At 41.3% G+C, this 20,037-nt stretch overlaps 1 long non-coding RNA gene across 1 annotated transcript; it reads right to left on the bottom strand.

The window, feature by feature from the left end:
* Positions 1–12,782: 12,782 nt before the first annotated feature.
* On the bottom strand, positions 12,783–16,723 carry Gm34688. Its single transcript, XR_374585.2, has 3 exons — positions 16,228–16,723; positions 15,222–15,871; positions 12,783–13,082 (listed from the first exon to the last, which is right to left on the bottom strand). It is a non-coding gene; the product is annotated as a predicted gene, 34688 (long non-coding RNA).
* Positions 16,724–20,037: the final 3,314 nt, after the last annotated feature.

Below are 20,037 nucleotides of genomic sequence, written 5' to 3'. Positions count from 1 at the left end.
CCCACAGACCTGCCCTCCAGAGAATGGCCCAGGTGGACCCTAGACACTGGCTTACTGCCACTTCAAGTGGCACAGATGGAGGATGCCACCCAAGGGCCCATCAGCCATGTCGCCATCTTGCAGTAGGAGTTACCACAATGCATAATATTTGTGGTGGTCAAATGGGAGAGAAAGAGAAGTGGGCCAGCTTGAGCATTATGAAGATAGATGGTACTGAAGTCTGGAGGGTCGAGAGAAGTAGCCTGCTGTGAGTGCCCAGCCCCACCACCTGGGGCCGTGGTAAGGTCCCAACCCGAGCTGCTACTGAGGGCAAGGTCTGGGTTCTTGGCTACACAGTGGCAAGGGCCGGAGTCAATATCCATGGCTCAGTAGACATCCCTGGTCGAGGCAGCCTCCAGGAAGCACGGGGATGTCTAGGGCTATGTAAAACGGGCCCTGCCCCTCACTGGCTGCTGTGCTCTGGAGAGCTGGCCCCATCTCTCACCCAGGCAGCACAGTGGAACTGGTTCTGGTGGCTGGGGTGTCCCTAAGCTGGCCCAAAGGCATGAGTGTTGGAAATCTGACCCTGACTTGGGGTGGCATGGGTGCAGAGTTAATGGTCGCCTCCTCTGGCAGCAGGGAAAGCTGCCCACAGGGTCATGAGCATAGGAGAGCCCTGCAGCTCTCTAGCTGCAGCACTCAAGAAAGCAGGCCCTGCATGTCACCGGGACAGTACAGTAGAACTGGCCCTAGTGATGGGAACATGGGTGAGCCAGGAGTGTGAGGGATATACTATGGGATACTACAGCTTCCACTATGAGATGTTCTCTGTGGTTTGATCTTGTCTATTGTTTTTGCCATTTTGGGGGGTGAGACTGCAAGGGCAAAGGGCAGACATGGGGGGACGGGGAGCTGAGCAGGACTGGAGTGCATGATGGGAAACTCACAAGAAATCAGTAAGAAGAAAAAATGCAAAAAAGTAAAATAAAATCAAACCGTTTAAAATGGGCAAATGCAATTTGCCAAAGAGGGCGATGGGTCTTAAGACTGGATGAATGCAGGATGAGAAAAGTCGGCCACAGAGCAGCTCGTGGTGATGGACTGTAGCTAATGCTTCGCAGCTGCATTGGTTGCTTATGGCACAATAATTTCAACTGGTAAATCATAGTAATATTTCAATTAGACAAAAAGAAAGTCCATCGAAATCCTACTATTATGTGTTGAACGCTCCAAGATTCTTCCTGGCTGTGCTTTTAAATGAAGCTATCCATCTGATTTTCCATTTTCCTCTCTTACAGTGTGGTAGATTTAGAGTCTCTTCCCAAAGTTTCCTTTGTCACTAACCTGGGCATTTCTCCAAGCCCAAAGATAGTAGGGAAATTATACACTCGTCCTACATGATTTTCTTTTTTAAGCAACTGGATCTGGCTTTCATCTTAGCAAGTCTCAACCTTTCGCTATGTGTAGCTATGTTTTTGTTATTTTAAATGAATGCATCTCTGAGACCTAATCGAAACAGAAAGCCTTCAAGAAAATCTGAGCTCATCGGTGTACAATAAGAGCATGTTTAAATAATCTTCTTACTGAATATACAGAATTTTATAAATGCATGATATACAGACAGAATTATATACATGTAAAAACACCTTAAAATTCCAACTCCAGAGAAAGCTGCCAGTCACTGATATAGAGCACTGTCACCTCTGTTAACGATTTGGACATGAAAACAGAAATAACATATTAGATATAGGCACTATACATGGGATAAAAAGAGAGCCCCTATGTGTAGCACAAATATGCCAACATGACTTAAGGTTAATACTAAGAAAGTTCACTTAATGTCAATAACTAGTCTGTTCTCTCTCAATAACACAGTAAGTGAGTTACAGCCATGCTGAACATTTAAATATCTGATTAGAAACAGAATAGTAAACGTAATTAGGTTTGAGATCACTGAAAATATTTAATGCCTCTTCAAAAACAAAATGATAGAACTTCATAGGTTTTAAATTATGATTTCAATAATTCCCCATCCTTTTTGTGCTAACAATTGAGACCAGGACCTTGTTCCTGATAGGCAAGCATTGTTCACTGTATACTTTTACCTTATTCTATGTAAATAATCTACATGATCTACAGCAATATGCCTCTGTATGCCTTTTTATATTTAAAAGGTTGAATTCCGGGGCTGGTGAGATGGCTCAGTGGGTAAGAGCACCCGACTGCTCTTCCGAAGGTCCGGAGTTCAAATCCCAGCAACCACATGGTGGCTCACAACCATCCGTAACGAGATCTGACGCCCTCTTCTGGAGTGTCTGAAGACAGCTACAGTGTACTTACATATAATAAATAAACCTTTAAAAAAAAAAAAAAAGGTTGAATTCCAATATTTTCGGTTCTGAAAAATCAACAAAGGCCTGAAGTGCACACAGGGCCTTTTCCTGTCTCTGCAAATCGACCTGCACACGTGACTTTATCATGGTTGCAACTGAAGTGGAGAGAAAATGTGTCCTTTTTCTCTCTGCTGAGCTCACTCCTCATCCATTGCTCCTGCATCTTTATTGTGCTCATTCCTTTGGGACACGTTGATTCCAAGCTACTTCTCTGACTACATAGAGTAGCTACTTTATACCAGTTTTTCAGACTATATGGTGCTTCGTGAGCTATGGCGATGTGTTTGCTTGCTAAAGAAAAAAATCTTTGTTTCATATGACACAGAATGTACTCATTTTAAACAGTAATCATTAAAACTAGTCTTTTTATGGAACATTTAGAAATCCTTCACAAAGTTTTAAAATTGCAGTTCAATAAACATCCCCAGAAGAGATCTTGCTCTCAGATCATAACCGTGTAATATAAAAGTCTCCGCAGATCCTGGAAACTATAAGTGGCCAAAGCAAAGAGACAAAATTTGGATGGGCTCAGCTTCTGGACTGTAGGGTTGGAATTGTTGGGGGATTATTAGTTTTCAACTTAACATAAGGCAAAGAAGAAGCATTCAGATTGACTAAGATGACTAAGGCCCGGTACCCTAAGTTTAGACTTACGTTTGTGTTCTAGGAGCATAGCTCAGTTAGAAGCAGGGCCTAGCAAACACAGAAGTGGATGCTCACAGTCAGCTATTGGATGGATCACAGGGCCCCCAATGGAGGAGCTAGAGAAAGTACCCAAGGAGCTAAAGGGATCTGCAACCCTATAGGTGGAACAACATTATGAACTAACCAGTACCCGGGAGCTCTTGTCTCTAGCTGCATATGTATCAAAAGATGGCCCAATCGGCCATCACTGGAAAGAGAGGCCCATTGGACTTGCAAACTTTATATACCCCAGTACAGGGGAACGCCAGGGCCAAAAAGTGGGAGTGGGTGGGTAGGGGAGTGGGGTTGTGTGGGTATGGGGGACTTTTGGGATAGCATTGGAAATGTAAATGAGGAAAATACCTAATAAAAAATTAAAAATAAATTAAAAAATGAATGACATTTTTGACAAAGAACATTTAATTATTCAACAATTGTCTTACTTCTTAAAAAAAAAGAAGCAGGTTACTTAATACAGTGAACAAAGTAGATATTCAAGCCAGACAAGGTGGTAAACACCTGTAATGCTGGAACTGAGGACTGTGAGTTCTAGGTCAGGGTGGGCTGCATAGCAAGATGTTATCTAAATAGAGAAAGGATAGCAAACCAAAACAGTCTGGGCTTTGCTTTCAAGGTCAAGGCCTAGGAGGAAAGCAGGAATTCAGCAAGTACGCACACGCCTTATGAATTGCTGAGAGGATGCTGTGAAGCAGGATACGGGATAAGCAGCGCGCGTTCTATAGATTATGGGAACACTGCTTTAGACATGTATAGGGACACATGCGGCCCCATCAGGACAGTAGTTTCCATTAATTCCCCAATAAGCCCTGATGAACCAAGATAGGAAGCAGGAAAACTGGACTAGGAACAGAGTGGCAGTGGACCCTAGAGAGGGAAATAGGATGTCTGCCTGCGAAATTATGGGCGTTCCCAGAGGCCGTCAGGAAATTCACCAATTAACTTTGCAACTGGCCTGTCTCTGCAGTATTGTTTCATATTGCACTGGATTCTGGAAGTTTTTGTTGAACTTTTTTTTTTGTTCCCTCTCTCGACTACCGTAGGAGACAAAAGACAAAAGAGAAATATAAAATGTAGTCTCCATCCTCGTTGCCTTTATGAGTAAATTGAGGAGATATACACATAGCAAGCACACAAAACCACATTAAAATTAAAGTTATACAAACAAACAGTAAGAAAAGCCAACAGAAAAGAGATGGACAGGAAGGGCAGATAGAAGCAGCGGGTGCAGTGGAGTCTGCAGGCAGATTGCTTGGACAGGAGGGTGTTAGGAAGTGTGGCTGTATTGGATGAGGTGTGTCACTGGAGGTGGGCTTTAGGTTTCAAAAGACCACCTGGCAGGACCTGGCAGGTCCTGGCTCAAGCTCTCTCCTTCTACCTCTGCCTTCCCTCTCTTTCTGTCTCTCTCTATCTCTCACTGTCTCTCTCCCTCTCTGTCTTTCTCTCTCTCTCTGTCTCTGTCTCTCTGTCTCTCTGTGTGTGTGTATGTGTGTGTCTCCCTCTCTCTCTCTCTTCTCTCTCCCTCTCTCTCTCTGTGTTTCTGTGTTTCTGTCTGTCTGTCTGTCTGTCTTCTGCCTGCAGATCAAGATATTATGCTCTCAGCTTCTGCTCCAGTGCCAGGCTTGTCTGTTTCCCACAGTGCTGATCATGGACTAACCATCTAAATCCATAAGCAAGCCTCTAAATGTGTTCCTTTGTGGGACTTGCTTTGGTCATGATGTCTTTTCACAGTAATAGAAAAGTAACGGAGACAAGTGCCTCTAGTCTGAAAGGTGAGATTACAGTCTGCGTAGAATATACTAAGGCAGAGAGCTTCACCAGTGGCTCCAGCAGTCTACATTTTATTTAGAGTTTCACTGTTCTGACAACTTTCTAGCCACAAGCTATCTAATTTTCTACCCAGAACATGGAAAGGTAATCACACAGAACAATGCCTTCCTCTCTCGAAGATCAAAGAATGGCAGATCATGCAATGAGGTGTCCTAAAGACTTTCAACTCCACAAAGGAACCAGGCAGGTATGGGTCAGCATTTTCCAAGAGGAGCTTTAAATCTCAAAAGAAGCAAAATGCTTCCATCTAGTGGCTGATGGACAAAACTGATACAAACACCACCCTAAGATTCTGTTACCCAAAGGCAGAGAGAGTCCTAAGGCATGTGTCCACGGTTACATGAAACAGGCAAGGATTTCTTTAAGTTCTAAATCACACTACACGGAGATGTTTCTGTTTGTTTGCTTGCCTGTTTGTTGTTTTTTGAGACAGGGTTTCTCTGTGACGTCCTGCTACCTCAGGTTGTCCTAGGCTAGCTGAGGCCTCGAAACTGTTCACCTCTCCTTTCATTTTAGAGCTGTTTTTCCTCCAACCAGTGGAACTGACAGAAACATATGGTGAGAGACACACAGTAAAGACAACCAGGGGTGCATACCACAAAATTAGGGGAGCAGAAGATAGTCACCCAGAAATCCCAGACACTGAATTTAGGGCCACATCCAGGCATTCATACATGTTCTGTGCTGAAGGTGCCATAGACTGATATACCCACAGAGGGGACAGATTCAGGTAACTTTCTGTAGTTTTCCCTTTAGCCTGGGGGCTTTGGAGCCTCTGGGTCCTCGAGACAAGGGCAGAAGAAGTTCCTGGGGCCCTGGAACATCTCAGGTGTGCACTCCCTAGGAGTTATCCATGTTGCTTAGCATGATAAGTGTAAACACCCTACAATTTGATTATATCAAAAGATAAGCTCCAGGTACTGCTAAGTACAAGGAACTTCCCTTAAAGGAGACTGACAGGAGGTCCAAATGAAGGGATTGAAAAGTCTCTGCTACTGAAAGGAATACAACACAGCTAGAGGAAGAAGGAGTTAGACAGTCAAGAATCACACATACTGGCAGAACATAGGACATGGGGTCAAATGGTTTTCCCATAGCTATACAAACTATAAAGGACATATAGTCCATATGGTACGGAAAAGGTAATATATATCCCAGAAGCACAGTCTCATTGAGTACGCCTTGTTCACCTTCCTCACAACTCCGTGGTTCTCATGCTCTGATCGTGAATCTGCATGTGGACCCTGAAGGTCCTGTTCCCAAATGTTTTTTGTTAGATCAATAAAGACACTAACTGCCAATAAGCTGGGAAAAATCCACAGGACTTCCAGGTTTCCTGCAGGCAGGCTAGCAGACGTCAGGGAGTAGGAAGAGATTTCGCCATGCTGTGGAGAGAGAAAGAGCCAACAGCCATGTGAGATCCAGGGTGGGGTGGCCGTCAGCTGCTTCCCTGACTGGGCCTGGGGTAGCAGCCAGGAGCTTAGAGACCAACTGAGCTGAGGGCAGATTTAGAGTTCTGAGCTAGGAATAAAGGTAACTGAGCAACTAAAGTTGAGGGCAGATTTAGGGCGCTGAATTGGGAGTGAAAATAAAGGGCACAATAGCTGGAGAAGACTTAGAAGAGTCCAGCCATTGAGTTAAAGCACATCAAAATTAAGCTAATGTGTACATGTGTCTTTTATCTATGAATCTGATGGGACCTGGGCATGGCTAGTAGCATGGTCTGCCTGGAGCTTAAAATAGGGCAGTAAAATCTATATGCTATACTTCATGTTTGCCTAAGAATTAGAACTCAGGTGGTCAGGCTCAGACCACTGGACAGCAAGTGTCTTTATTCACTGTGCCATCTTACCAACCTCACTATGTTAATATTTGAAGTAAAAAAATGACTTACTTTTAATAACTCCATACAATGCGTTATTACTATAATGGTGCCCCGTTAGTGTCTCTTTTCACTCTCGCTCTCCTGATGGTTGCCTTCCTCTCCACAGCTACTCCCCCCTTTCCTTTAGTTACTTTTCTGTTGCTTTGAGAAGACAGCATGGCTAAGACAATTTACAGCAGAAAGATTTTTATTAGGGATTACGGTTCCAGAGGGATGAGAGTTCATTGTGGTGCACGAAAGGTGGCCAAAAGTGGTGGGCAGAGTGGCCAGACCACAAAGGGTCTCAGTCAGAGACAGGAAGTCCAGAGCTCATATGCTCAAGCACAGAATGTGTGTGTGTGTGTGTGCACACGCTCGTGCGTGCGTGCTACAAAACTCTTTTTATTCTGTAGAGTGCAAACTACAGGGACTGTGTCCTAAATAATTCTGCCCTAAATCAAACCTTTCATATACTATGTAAATTAAATGAGATCAAACATCACCAATATCTTTTGGAAGATCATTTTTATGTCTTAAGCATCTAACAAACTTCTCCCAAAGGACTTCAAGATGAAGGAAAAGAGGAGGAAAGTAAGCCCATCGCTCTAACTCCAGACCTTAGCACAACTGACACCAAGATGGAAGTCCCATTCAGGCCTTGGAGCCCAGCACAGAGGCTCCTCACCTGCCACGATGAGACCAAAGGCCTAATCCCTCAAAGCACACAGTTCTGGAAAAACTGGAAAAGTCCCCGTATGTACTAAACATGTTCATTGGTTTCTGTAATTCTGCTTCTGGCAAACTGTTCTTGCTAACTGGGTTGTACAGACCCAGGATGTACATTTTTGTGCTTAAAACTCACCCTGAAAAAGGCTTAGGTCTGTATTAGGATTCTGAACACCAGCAGGCTAATAAAGACTTTCTACTAGGTCAAACCCATGTCCAAGTAGTCTCCTCTGTTAGATACCTCACAGTTCTAGGGCATAGTTCTAATCCCAGAATTCAAGAGGCCAAGACAGGAGAATTACGAGTTCTAGGCCAGCCTGTCTGACTTACAAAATAAGACTGTCTCGAAATAAAATGTCAATAAAAGAAAGACATCATCAACTCTATAGACTTCTTGCTAAATGTCCTCTGTAAACTTAAACATGAAAACAGAAAAAAATATAACTGAGAACAAGTCATTTAAAAAGGAACAGTCAAGAAGGCACTGAAGAACCCAGGCTAGCTGCTGAGACTGGCTTTCCTAAAAGTGATCCCTGAGATGAAAAAATGCACAGAGCTTCATCTTCCAAGTATTCCCTGGAGAATCAGCCAGGCTATGGCTCATTTGGGGCAGACCACAGAGCACTGCCTCAGTCCCCAGGGCCGCGATGGTGACCTCAAGTGGTCCCATTAGCTGTTGCTGGGGAAACAACAGCTCCAACCAGTGCCATCCATCCTGCAGTCTGTGAGTCCAGCCTGCACAACAGGCTCTGAGAGATGACATCATTCCCTGATAGAGTGGAACAGACCCGTGCTCCCCAAGGAGGGGTAATCTCCACAAACAGAATTCAAGGCTTCATGTTTGATTGGATTAAAGATGTGAGGAGGACCGCCACTGAGAACAGGAATGGTTAGGACAATGGCCAGACAATAAGTATACTTTTATCATGATTAAATTTTGAATGTTATAGTTTTGCTGACACAGAGAGAGTGTCCATGCCGTTAATAAAATAATGATCAAAGAATTTATTTCATCTTCAAGTAAAGTGTGATGATGTCTAAACTTTCTCACAAGCACTTTAGTCACAAAGATATATTAGTGCACATGTGGCCACATACATACCATCACAGATATGCTAACTTGTAAACTTTATGTCTAGACAATTGTGTACATGCATGTATGTCAGTTCAGTTAGGGTTTTAATGCTGTGAAGAGATACTATGACCAAGGCAACTCTTATAAAAGGCAACATTTAATTGGGGCTGACTTATAGTTTCAGAGATTCAGTCCATTATCATCAAGATGGGAGCATGGCAGTGTCTAGGCAGACATGGGGCTGGAGGAGCTGAGAGTTCTACTTCTTGTTCCAAAGGCAACTAGGAGTAGACTGCCCTCCAGGAAGCTAGGACAAGGGTCTTAAAGGGCACGCCAACAGTGACACACCTACTCCAACAAGGCCACACATCCCAATAGTGATACTCCTTGAGTCAAGCATATTCAAACCATTACATATGTATAAAGAGAATGAGAGAGAACTATAGGGAAATATAAACGAGTGCTGGCACTAAGCAGGAAGGTGTGGCTATCACACTATTCTTACTCCCTTTCTGTAATTTTGAAATGTTGTTTGTGTTGAGAGGGTCTCTCATTGTGTAACCAATGGAAACCTTGATTTGAACTCCTGATTCTCAACTAGCCTTATAGGCACACCCCACCATGTCTAATTTTGAAGTTTTAAAACTCAAAAGGAAAAAAAAAACACTCAAAAGGTGGAGTAAAACAGAATTGATATTTAATATTTTCAAGAAATTATTCGGGGTAATATTTCAAGAAATATTTAAGGTAATATTTTCAAGAAAAAATATATTTTTCAGTTTTATCACATTGCTAAAGTGACTTTTTGAGAAAAAAAAAACCTAATAAGGTTTTGAAAGAACTGAAATACGAAAAGGGGAGGGGCCTTCATTATCAATATTAGCAAATTTCAATGTAGCCGCAAGTATTTATTGGTTGCTGCCTTCCAGATAGGGAATCCCCCGAGTTGTTTGTTTTTGGTTTTTGTTTTTGGGGGGTTTTGTTTGTTTGTTTGTTTTTTCGAGACAGGGTTTCTCTGTGTAGCCCTGGCAGTCCTGGAACTCACTCTGTAGACCAGACTGGCCTCGAACTCAAAAATCCTCCTGCCTCTGCCTCCCAAGTGCTGGGATAAAGGATGTGCCACCACTGCCGGGTTCTTGCTTCTTAAAGGATGGGTTCTGACCCCTTTTAATCATCTCCTTTAGCCTTGTGATTCTCGGCCCTTCCAGTTCCAATTTTTTAGTGACATTTTTAAAGAAAATACTAAGATACCAAAACGTCACCAATAAAATTGGAAGCTGACAGCGCACATCCTCAACCACAAACAGGAGGCAAAGGGGTGGGGCGAAGAGGAAGTGGGCCGAGGCAAACCCTCCCCCAGAGAAGTACTTCCTTCAGCAAGGCTCCACTTCCTGAAAGTTCTGCAACCTCCCCAAACGCACCAGCAACTGAGTGCCAGATATTCAAATAGGTGGGCCTAGTGGAGACATGTCTCATTCAAACCTCCAGGACAGCCATGATAAGCAAGATATGATTTAGTCTCTTTTATTTTTTTTCTGCCCTCCATATCAGACACAGCATTTACATGTAACATATACATACAAGAGTTTTATGACGAGTTAAAATAAACAACAATAGCACAGTATGGTCTTAGGGAAATAAAGGCAGCTTTTTTTTTTTTTTTTTTTTTTTTTTTAAAGACATGGCATCACTACATAGCCCTCCCTGAGTGTCCTGGACCAAACTACATAGATCAGGCTGACCTCAACTCAATAAGATCTGCCTGCCTCTTTTCTCCCTGCCTTCCTAGAACTGGGATTAAAGCTGCTATGGCTGGTCAAAAAAGATATTTTAACCGATCAAAAATCATATGTGAAGTAAGTTAGCTGTCTGTTTTCTTGTGGGTTCAGAGTTGTTTGTACTCTGTGGAATACTTGATTAAATATTTGTAGTATTCAAAATAAAGTATTATCTTTTAATTCTAGCTTTCCTTTTGGTTGCTTTGATACTGTGGATATCACGGATATTATCTCATGTGGAATGGCTAGTTATAATTTTACAAAAGATTGGTCTCTGATATCTAAGTGACCGTAGCCATTATTTGTGAATAATAATTTTCTTTGTTCTACTATTTTGATATTACAGAAATCAGGTAACCATCAAGTATCATTTCAAGACACTATCTTTCCCAGGTAGCAAGTACAGTACCATTAGCAGGATTGGGAGTTAGAATTGGAGGAAAACAGAGTTCCAGCACAGCTAACTTTTTTTTTTTATTATTCTATAGTCAGAGGGAGAAATGGGACTCTAATAGGTACCATTTTTCAATACCAAACACTAACATTTTATTTGCAAAATATAGAGACTGGATAATCTTTTAAATTTCACCTAACTCTATTACAGAGCACCTTCAGTACTCATTTAATCAAGAAATGTGGGATTTAAAAGTATGTAGTGTTTTAAGGTATAAAATGCTATGAATGTTGTCCTTGGAGATCCATGCCTCTTAGAGGATTTGGATACAAAAATTTAACCAAAACCTTCAGGCATCTTTATCAAGATCCAGGGGATCTTGAAAGTTAAAGGAGTTGGAAGTCTGAACACGCAGAAGGGATCCCATTAGCATTTTTAATATAAGTAATAGAACAAAGTCCAACTGGCTGCACCCAGCCAACAATCTTCCCTTTTGTCTTAGTAGGAAGGAGTTTCTTTGCTTTGGCTCTAAGAGTTTGGATTTAAAATGGATATGCCTCCCAAATGAAGCTCCTTTTGAAAAACTTTAAGTTTTTGCCAATTTAAACATTGGGCTTTTTCTTCATCCAAATTATATCAACTAATGAGAATCATTCTTATGGAAATCATAAAAAGTTCCACCCTTTTTAAACATAAACTTTTGTATCAAGTAGCATAGGAGGGCTACATGAGCTGACAGTCAGAACAAGCTCAATGTGAGAACACCATACCATTCGCATCGGTACTTTACCCAAACCAAAACTAGTGTCATTTTGATCACTTAGGCATATACCAAAAAAATTTCAAATAACCTCAGACAATATGTACAGTAGCTAAATCTAAAAGAATGAAGAAATAAAATACAGCAGGAAATGGTAGAGTAAATGTTGTTGAAGGGGTTTGGAGTACTACTTGGGGGTATTCGTGTGTCAGGTAGCTGAGGAGGAGTCCAGCTTTTCAGAAGTTCACCGGGAACTTTTCACGATGAAAAGTTCCACATGGTTTCTAGAAGTTGCCACAAGGCTGAAATGAGCAATATGAACGTAAGAACACATCTCCTTGTAGTGGTAGCAGAGGAGATATGGGAAGGACCTGTCAGAGCCCTTTCCTTCCAAGCAGGAAGGTGTCTTTGAAATGTGTCTTTTGCCCAATTGATGAAGTCAGTTGGTTTGAGCCTAGTTCTAGTTTTTTTCTAGTTCTTCATCTCATTTCATTGTCGAAAAACTCTGTATCTAATTCTTATTTTTAGTTATCTATGAGCTTTAAAAAAATCCATTATAATAGTGTAAAGTGTCTCCCTTTATCAAAGATGGCTCATAAAGTACTTTGTATGATTTTTGGTTATTTTATAAGTAAATTATGTTTTTCAAAAGGTGCAAATCTTAAATGATCAGCACCAATCTAACAAATTCTAAACACTTTAGTTAATTTGTCAATTAGTGGCATTGTACATTTAACCAACAGTCTCGATTGAGCTCACTGTCACAATGAAAATTCTCTACAACAGGCCAAAATATTAAAACAGATTTTAATATGTGCTTACTAAATACCTCTCATCATTACTATGTAATTTAGTATAAACTGTACAAGTAAGAATAATTCTTTTTAAATTTGTTATTTATAACTATTATAAGTGTGAATGATAAGCGTGGATGGGTGTGTGAACATTTTAATGCAGGGTTGGGGACAAGGAGGGGGGTGTCTTTGTTTTCCCCCTCTACTTTTTAAGAAGAAGGTTGTTTTTAATGCACATGAGTGTTTTGCTTGCATGTAGGTATGTGTACCACATGTGTGCTTGATGCTATCAGAAGACAGAAGGTGGCACTGTATCGACTGCAGCTGATGGTGTGATGATTGTAAGTCATGCTGTGGGTTCTGGGATGGAACCCAGGTCTTTGGTAACAGCCGTAGGTGCTCTTAATTGCTAAGCCATTTCCACCACCCCCACCACCCCCACCACCATTGCCGCCCAGCCCTTCTCTTCCTAAATTTACCTGGTTTTAGGGGATTGAATTCAGGTTCATAGGCTTGTGTAGCAAGCCCTTGACCTGCTGAGTCATCTCATCAGCCCAGAATAATTGTATATAAATAGAATTTTTTCCTACTGCTATGATGGTAGATATTTGGTGAGTGAAGGATTTTACCCAAAATGAAACATATATACTTAGCATTGAGATAAAATATGATTGCCAGGGAGTAGTGGCTTTTTTCTTTTATCTTTCTCTTCTTTTGTGGATACATTTTTGCGTCTGTTATACTTGGGGCTGTGGTCTTGGGACGGAGCACCAGATTTTCAGTAAAGCTGAAAGAGAAATTTCCAACAATGTGAAGGAGAGATAGAAACTTGATAAGAGACTTCCAAGTGATATGTGATCATCAAGACCATGTTTGGAAGATTCAAGAGCAGTGGCAGGAGAAGAAGATGATTTTCACTAAATTATAATACAGCAGCAATGAAGAAGATCACTCAGTAGTGTGCCCATCACAGAGATGACCCTCCTCCTCCCAGGGAAGTTAGGAACGAAGAGAAGAGGACAGACAATATCCATGTTTGGGACCAAGAGTTAGCCAAGGAGTGCTCTGTGAAGTTATTTTGGTGGCGAAATGCTCAGATATCAAAGATGTGCTTGATGTCATATGCAAGGTTGTTGCAATCCGAGCTGGGAACCAAGCTTATTCAAAGCTGGGAACCGAGTTTATTCAAAGCACCAGGTTCCACTCCCTCCTCCCCACAGATTGGCGGCTACAAAATGCAATTTAGTACAAGCCCACAAGTCCCCAGGATTTCCATCACCATGCCCTTTTAAAGTCTAAGGTCCAGGTTTCTCTGAGACTCGAAGTGAAAGACTCCAAGAGGAGCCCCTCGCTCAGGCCTCAGGACAATAGCGGACACCCAAGAACTCACGACAGACAGAGCTTGTTGCAAACCACATGAGGCTTTATTCTGGGAAAGCCAGAGCTCTGGGGACGACTCATATCCTACACAGGGGTAGAGGAGTCGACCTCGAGGGGAAAGAGGTCCCAGTTTTTATAGGCCCTCAGGGGAGAAAGGAGAAGGGGGAGATTAGGGGATTTCCAGATCTAAACAATGTCTATTCTCAAGAAATGGGTATGGGAGGGGTACAAGGAAAGAGTCTAATGAAGGTGCAGCAATGGGCACACACCTGGTCAGAACATTGGCAGACACACAGGTTCGAGGAGTGGCCAGAGCATTGTGCACCTCTATTTTTCTAAATCAGTGAAGCTAGTTCTGCTAACACTGACGTCTATCTTGCCAATTTCAGGGCTTCTGTGTCCTTTTACATTCTGCCAGGATCTTTCAGAAGCAACCTCTTACTTTCAACCTCCTATAAAATACAAAAAGCAGATCCCATGCTTCCAACATACAATGGCACAGAATATACATATGCCATTCCAAAACTGAGGAAAGGGGGCATAGCGCAGACATACTGCAACAAAGCAACACTAAAACCCAGCAGGGAGAATACTAAATTCAGAAGCTTCATGTCCCCTGTTGAAGGGCTTGGACAGTGCGGCCCTTCTCTTCGCTGCCTGCAACATATTTCTGCCTTTTGGGTAGTTCCACTCCCTGTCTGAAGTTCTCCTTGGCAGCTATCCTATGATTCTGTAATGTCCTAGATGGGCATTTTTAGTTGGACCTGATGACATGTGTTGTTTTGTCATTTTTTTTTTAACATCTCAGCTTTGAAAATGTTGCCTAGAAACTGAGATCACTAATTCATGGGTTTAAGGGAAAATTTAACTAGACAAATTGTTATTCGGTTGTCAGCTAAAACACACATATATGTACACACACACACACACACACACACACCAGGCATTAAGTAGTCCATTTAAGAAAAAATGATAAAACATAAAATCTGGTCAGGTTTTAATGTGTTACTGAAAGCAATCGAATGTTTAAAGAATATCTTACTACTGAAAACAAAGAATCTGCCCCCAGTTCTACACAGAATATTGAATTCCAACCTTGAGAATTTTCTTCATTAATTTATTATTTTGTGTGTTTCAGTGTTTTTCCAGCATGCATTTTTATGTACCACATACACGCATGCAGTTCCCATGGAGGCCAGAGGAGAGTATCGAACTCCTGGAACTGGAGTTACAGATGGCTGTGAGCTACAATATAGGTGCTGGGACTCAAACCCTGGTCCTCTGGAAGAGCAGCCAGCGCTCTTAGCATCTGAGCCACCCCTTGTTCCAAGCCTTAAGAAGCTTTCCTAACTCTCAACACCTTGGTTTCACCCATGCCACCTTCCTTTAACCAGGATTGTCCTCATTTATCTATCTCCGTTTTTAGCAATACCTTTAGGACAAAAATCTCATTTTATCATTAAAAAAATCCTTTGTCATCTAAAAAAAAAAAAAATCACATTTTCTATAACCTTCTTTACAAAAAAATTACATCTCTTTTTCTTACCTCATAGTTCCTTTTCCCCCTTTGTAAATTTTTAGAAAATGTTCCTTCTTCAGAAAATATCTCTGTCCTGAATGAAAACTCCAGAAAATCCTCTGAGACACTGTGCATGAAGAATAGTTTAAGTAACAGTTACAGGCAAAACGTGCTGCAGACATTTCTGTTGTCTTAACAAAATTTAAATTGACCATTTGCTAACACTCAAGTCCTCCAGCAGCAGCTCTTTAGTGCTTCTGCTAACAACAGTTTTCTTGTTTTGCTCACAGTGCTACTAACAAGGCAGGCAGAAGCTTGGCATCTCTGCTCTTACTTTTCGGTTATCTGCTTACCTGTGTAGTGAATCATTTAACCTATGCCCCTAGACTGTTTCACTCAATGTTAAAGCTAAAAGCACAAAAACATGGTAAAAGACAATGGGGCAGAGATAACACTTAGGAAATAATGAAATACACTAAGATGACTCACTCACATGAGGAAAATTTGAGATACTTCTGTAAAGCACTAATCAGACAGCAACAATTTGGCTTTTCAAAATGACCAGTCCACCCCCCCCCCTTTCAGATTTTTATCTTACCTTGAAAAAGGTCTGGTTTTGTAAAAAGGCAGCAATAAAGGGTTCGAGGAAGAGAACACAGGCAGCCAGGAAACAGCTTCTGTGTCAAACATCGTAATTGTAAATGTAAAAGTTATCTGAGAACTGAACAGTGGTAGCACACACATATAATCTGAGCACTCAAGAGACAGAGGCAGGTAGATCTCTCCGAATTTCAGACCAGACTGGTCTACAGAGTGGGTTCCAGAGAAGCCAGAGCTACATGGAGAAATACTCTCCTGAAAGAAGAAGAAGAAGAAGAAGAAGAAGAAGAAGAAGAAGAAGAAGAAGAAGAAGAAGAAGAAGAAGTCATACTAGAAAAGAAATACACACAGTACACACACACAAACACATACAGTCACACATATACTCACAAGCACACACACAAAGAGACACACATACACTACAGATACACACAACTAAAACTCGGTGTTTTTTGGAGAGCCATTCTGGGTCCATCCATGTGAAATGAGGAATGAAGTAGCCACCAATCTTGCTATTCCGTTATCTTCAGGAATCTTAAGACTTGAGTTTTTCCATGTTTTAGCCTCAAACTGGGACACAGTTTGTGGAAACACTCACTACATGAGAGTATAATCAGACTGCAATAAGTCAGAGTGCACTTTCAGTAGAAACAGAGTACAAAGGTCGTACTCTTCTGTCTGTGACATGTAAGAAAGGCCCGATGACGATAAAAGGATCAGAAGGTGAGCTTGGTGGGTAAACTGTGGTGGAGATCTTTCCCTGTCTGACAGGATGAGGCTCCGAGGGATGGCAGAGATGTCCTCAAATCTGAACAGGAATGTTGACAGCACGTGAAGAAAATGTCAATCATTGCCCTCTTCCTCCAAATATTTGCTGTGTGATCACAGCTCTCCCACAGAGGCTGCTCCTACTGAGATTAGCTAAACCTGTCTCCTTGACCCAGCTGTGTAGAATAAGCCCCTTCTCCTTGTTCAGTTGCCTATAATAAACACACTGAGCTTCTGAGGTGCCGAGGCTTTCCCAATCCTAGTGTCCAGGTTGCCGAATTCCAGCTTTCATGTGCATCCGTGTGTCTGTCCTTTCTTCATTCCCTTGTGGTCCCAAGTTATGGTTCTGGGACCCAAGCCAGGAAATGGCGTGACACCCATATCAATGGAAGTGTTTAATGATCTATGTAGTCTTTCCTCCCTGTAGGTATTTTCCTAAAGCAGGCCATAATGATCTTTTCCTTTGCTGTTGTGAAACTCAGGAGGAGTACATCATGGAGGGAGGGCAGTCTATGGAGTGATTATAATTGTGTTTTCCCTGGAGACAAAGACGGAAGGGGCAAGGCCGTGTGGGGCATAGATGAGAAGAGTGAGATTCCTCAGGACTTCTCTTTCATTCTGACACAATCTATGGAATTTTCTTCATTTCCTATTCATCGACATCTGTTTTAACTTTATGCCATTTCTAAAACTCACTTTTTAAAATCGGTAGTTCCATCATTTCTTTTCGTTAGATGCTTTTAAATCGAAGTTAAAGATGACCTCCTAATCGTGATCTTCAACCCTATTGCCTAGAACTTCCAGTTAACATGCAGAAAAGGATGTTCCCTCTCTGACAGAAGCATACGCCAAGTTACCCTTAGATTTTTCCCATTTGATCACCAAATATTTGTTAAATTGACATAATTGCTGGTATTAAAGCAAGCCAGAGTTCCAAACTGTGATTTATTTCCAAATATGTCCTCTTCCTTGAATCCCTATTTTCCATTTTTTCCTAAAACTTACAAGTTTCTCCATGCTTGCTTTGGGGATATGTGAGTTTTGGATGGCTTTGGTCTGTTGCTTCTGGAAGCAGCTGCGTGGGCTCTCTCCATGACATTGGTTCCTCCTACTGGGTCTTTGACTGGTCCTAATCACATACAAGAATATGAGCATGCTGAAGACACTGGGTGATCAACTCTTTTGTGTGTGTCCCAGGTATATCTATAAAGTTCCTTCAAACTCAGAAGTACATATGGGCGCAGGGGCAGTCTATGAAGTGATTATACAGTGTAGAGTTAAACCCGCAGCCCTGTTGGGATGAAGGTAAGAAGGACACTTTATTTTAAGCGTCTTTGTTATGATCGGCAATCAAACTTAAGGTGGCAAGGTTGCAGAGAGCAAGAAGAGGTCTCAAAAATGCAAAAGTAGATACTGGAAGGGTGTCAGGATGAAGGGACTAATGTCAGAAATAAACATTCTGAGAATAAACAAACATGAATCCAATGCTCTGAAACCAGAGGCTCAGAATACAAACAAAATAGGATAAATAACCAAAGTAAGATGCAAGTAGCCAGCTCAGCATGAAACAGCAGAATGTAGAACCAACAGATCTTCAGGAAGAACTCACCAACACCCATCAAAGGAGCAAGCAACTGAAGACACAAGGCCAGGACTTGAACCTGGTACACATCTGGATAACTCCTCTTATATACAGCATTTTATATACAGGCAAAAAACATGAAAATATCACTGACAAAAGTATATAAGTACAAGGTCATTGACTCAAGCCAAATACATTTTTTTCAAGTATATTTTAACAACCTAACCTGAACATCTCAAAATGGGACAAACATTTAAAAACTGTTAAAATATTTGAAAAGCACAGAAAAACTAACTATCTACCCTGCTTGGTGAATTTGAGAAGTTTCAGATATATTTAATCATAAATTCTTGTTAATTGTTCAAATGTTAATATCTCTCTTGAGACATGCAGCAAGCGATTGCATGATTTTGGGGGGCAGTGTGAAATTCAGAACAGCACAGCTTTGAGGTTTCTATGGCTCAGCTCTGAGGTCTCTAGTCAAAGTAGGCCAGTGCTGTTATGCAACTATTAAAACCAAAGAGCCTTGCCTTCAGCATTTAGTGGTGACCTTTGTAGGACCCCAGTAAAGGTTAAATGAAGCCATTTAATAACTTGCAGTGTGAACTGTGTCAGGCACAGCTCACGACACGTACTGCACTGTACACACACTGTTTGGAGTAGTGCCAACCAGGTGTCAAGTATCCAGTGAATTAATCCTTACTTCCTGTTTCCCTCATCCAAACCACTCATTAATGAGAAAAACAGAACCGTTTTAAGACATATCCTTCAACTAATATAAAACAGCCTTTCTGGCCACACCCATCCATCTTTCACAACGGAGCTTGTTCTGCAGCTATTTTTGTGGCTAAGAATACCACACTTGGACAGTACTTTTATCTCTAAATATCAAGACAGTTGTGGAGAACTGTGATTAAACTACCAAAATACAGTATCTTGGAGGAATAATGAACATTGTCTACAAACTAAAGTGATTTTCATGTATTCTACCCAGTGATTGAAGAGGCCTGGGCTCATCACACACTGTAATTCAATGAAAATCAGTGTATACAAAGTGGAGTCCATACTTTTCAAGTACACTGCCGATTTAATGTCCTCTGTTACTTTGTTAGAAATCAATAATGATTTAAACTTGCATCAGGAGCTAAAAAGGAAAATTGTTTTCCTTTTCATCCCATCCAAATCTAAAGAACAGGAAAAAGTATTTATGTTTTGTTTTATTTATTTTTTATTAAAAGGTTAATGAAAATGACCAGATGGACGGATGTTTATATGTTTCCTGTTTCTAACATCTAAGGCGCAATCTTATGCCTGGCTCCTGAATTTCTTTGTCTAAATAGAATTTTGCTGCAGGCACATTTTATCTGAACTCTGGACGTTTAGAAACCAGGGACCTTCAAAAAGAAATGTGTTTTGCTAGCTCTTTAATTCAACAAATCTTTTAAATGTCATTGATGCCTTGCTCTGGGTGATGGAGTATCCCAGCCCATCAATTAGATGTACATGCACAGCTCATCTGAGTCACAACTAAATGCAATAACAGGACTCACAGCTAATTCGAATTGCACTTCTCAAAAAGGCAACTCACCTCTGAATTGGTTAACCTCTCCTTGATTACCAAATAATAAGAATGTAGCCATAAAAGATGCTACACAACCTGTATGTCTTCTGAAATGATTAAGATTCTCTTGCCAATCAGCTATCTAGAAACTGCAATATGTTTTCCTGAAGGGAAATACATTTTAAAGAATGGTCAGATTGTCATCATGGAGCTAAGTTTGTTCTGTTGAAGGGGAAGAGATAACTGTGGTAAATGTAATCAAATAAAACACAAATTCAATAAAATGACATGAAGAAATCAATGTTTTAAATTTACCTTGCATGTATAAGGAG

The sequence above is a fragment of the Mus musculus genome, chromosome 2 (assembly GCF_000001635.26).
Source record: "Mus musculus strain C57BL/6J chromosome 2, GRCm38.p6 C57BL/6J".
Lineage (NCBI taxonomy): Eukaryota > Metazoa > Chordata > Mammalia > Rodentia > Muridae > Mus > Mus musculus.
The sequence above is the reverse complement of the archived record's forward strand: the minus strand, read 5'-3'. Positions and strand labels throughout refer to the sequence as shown.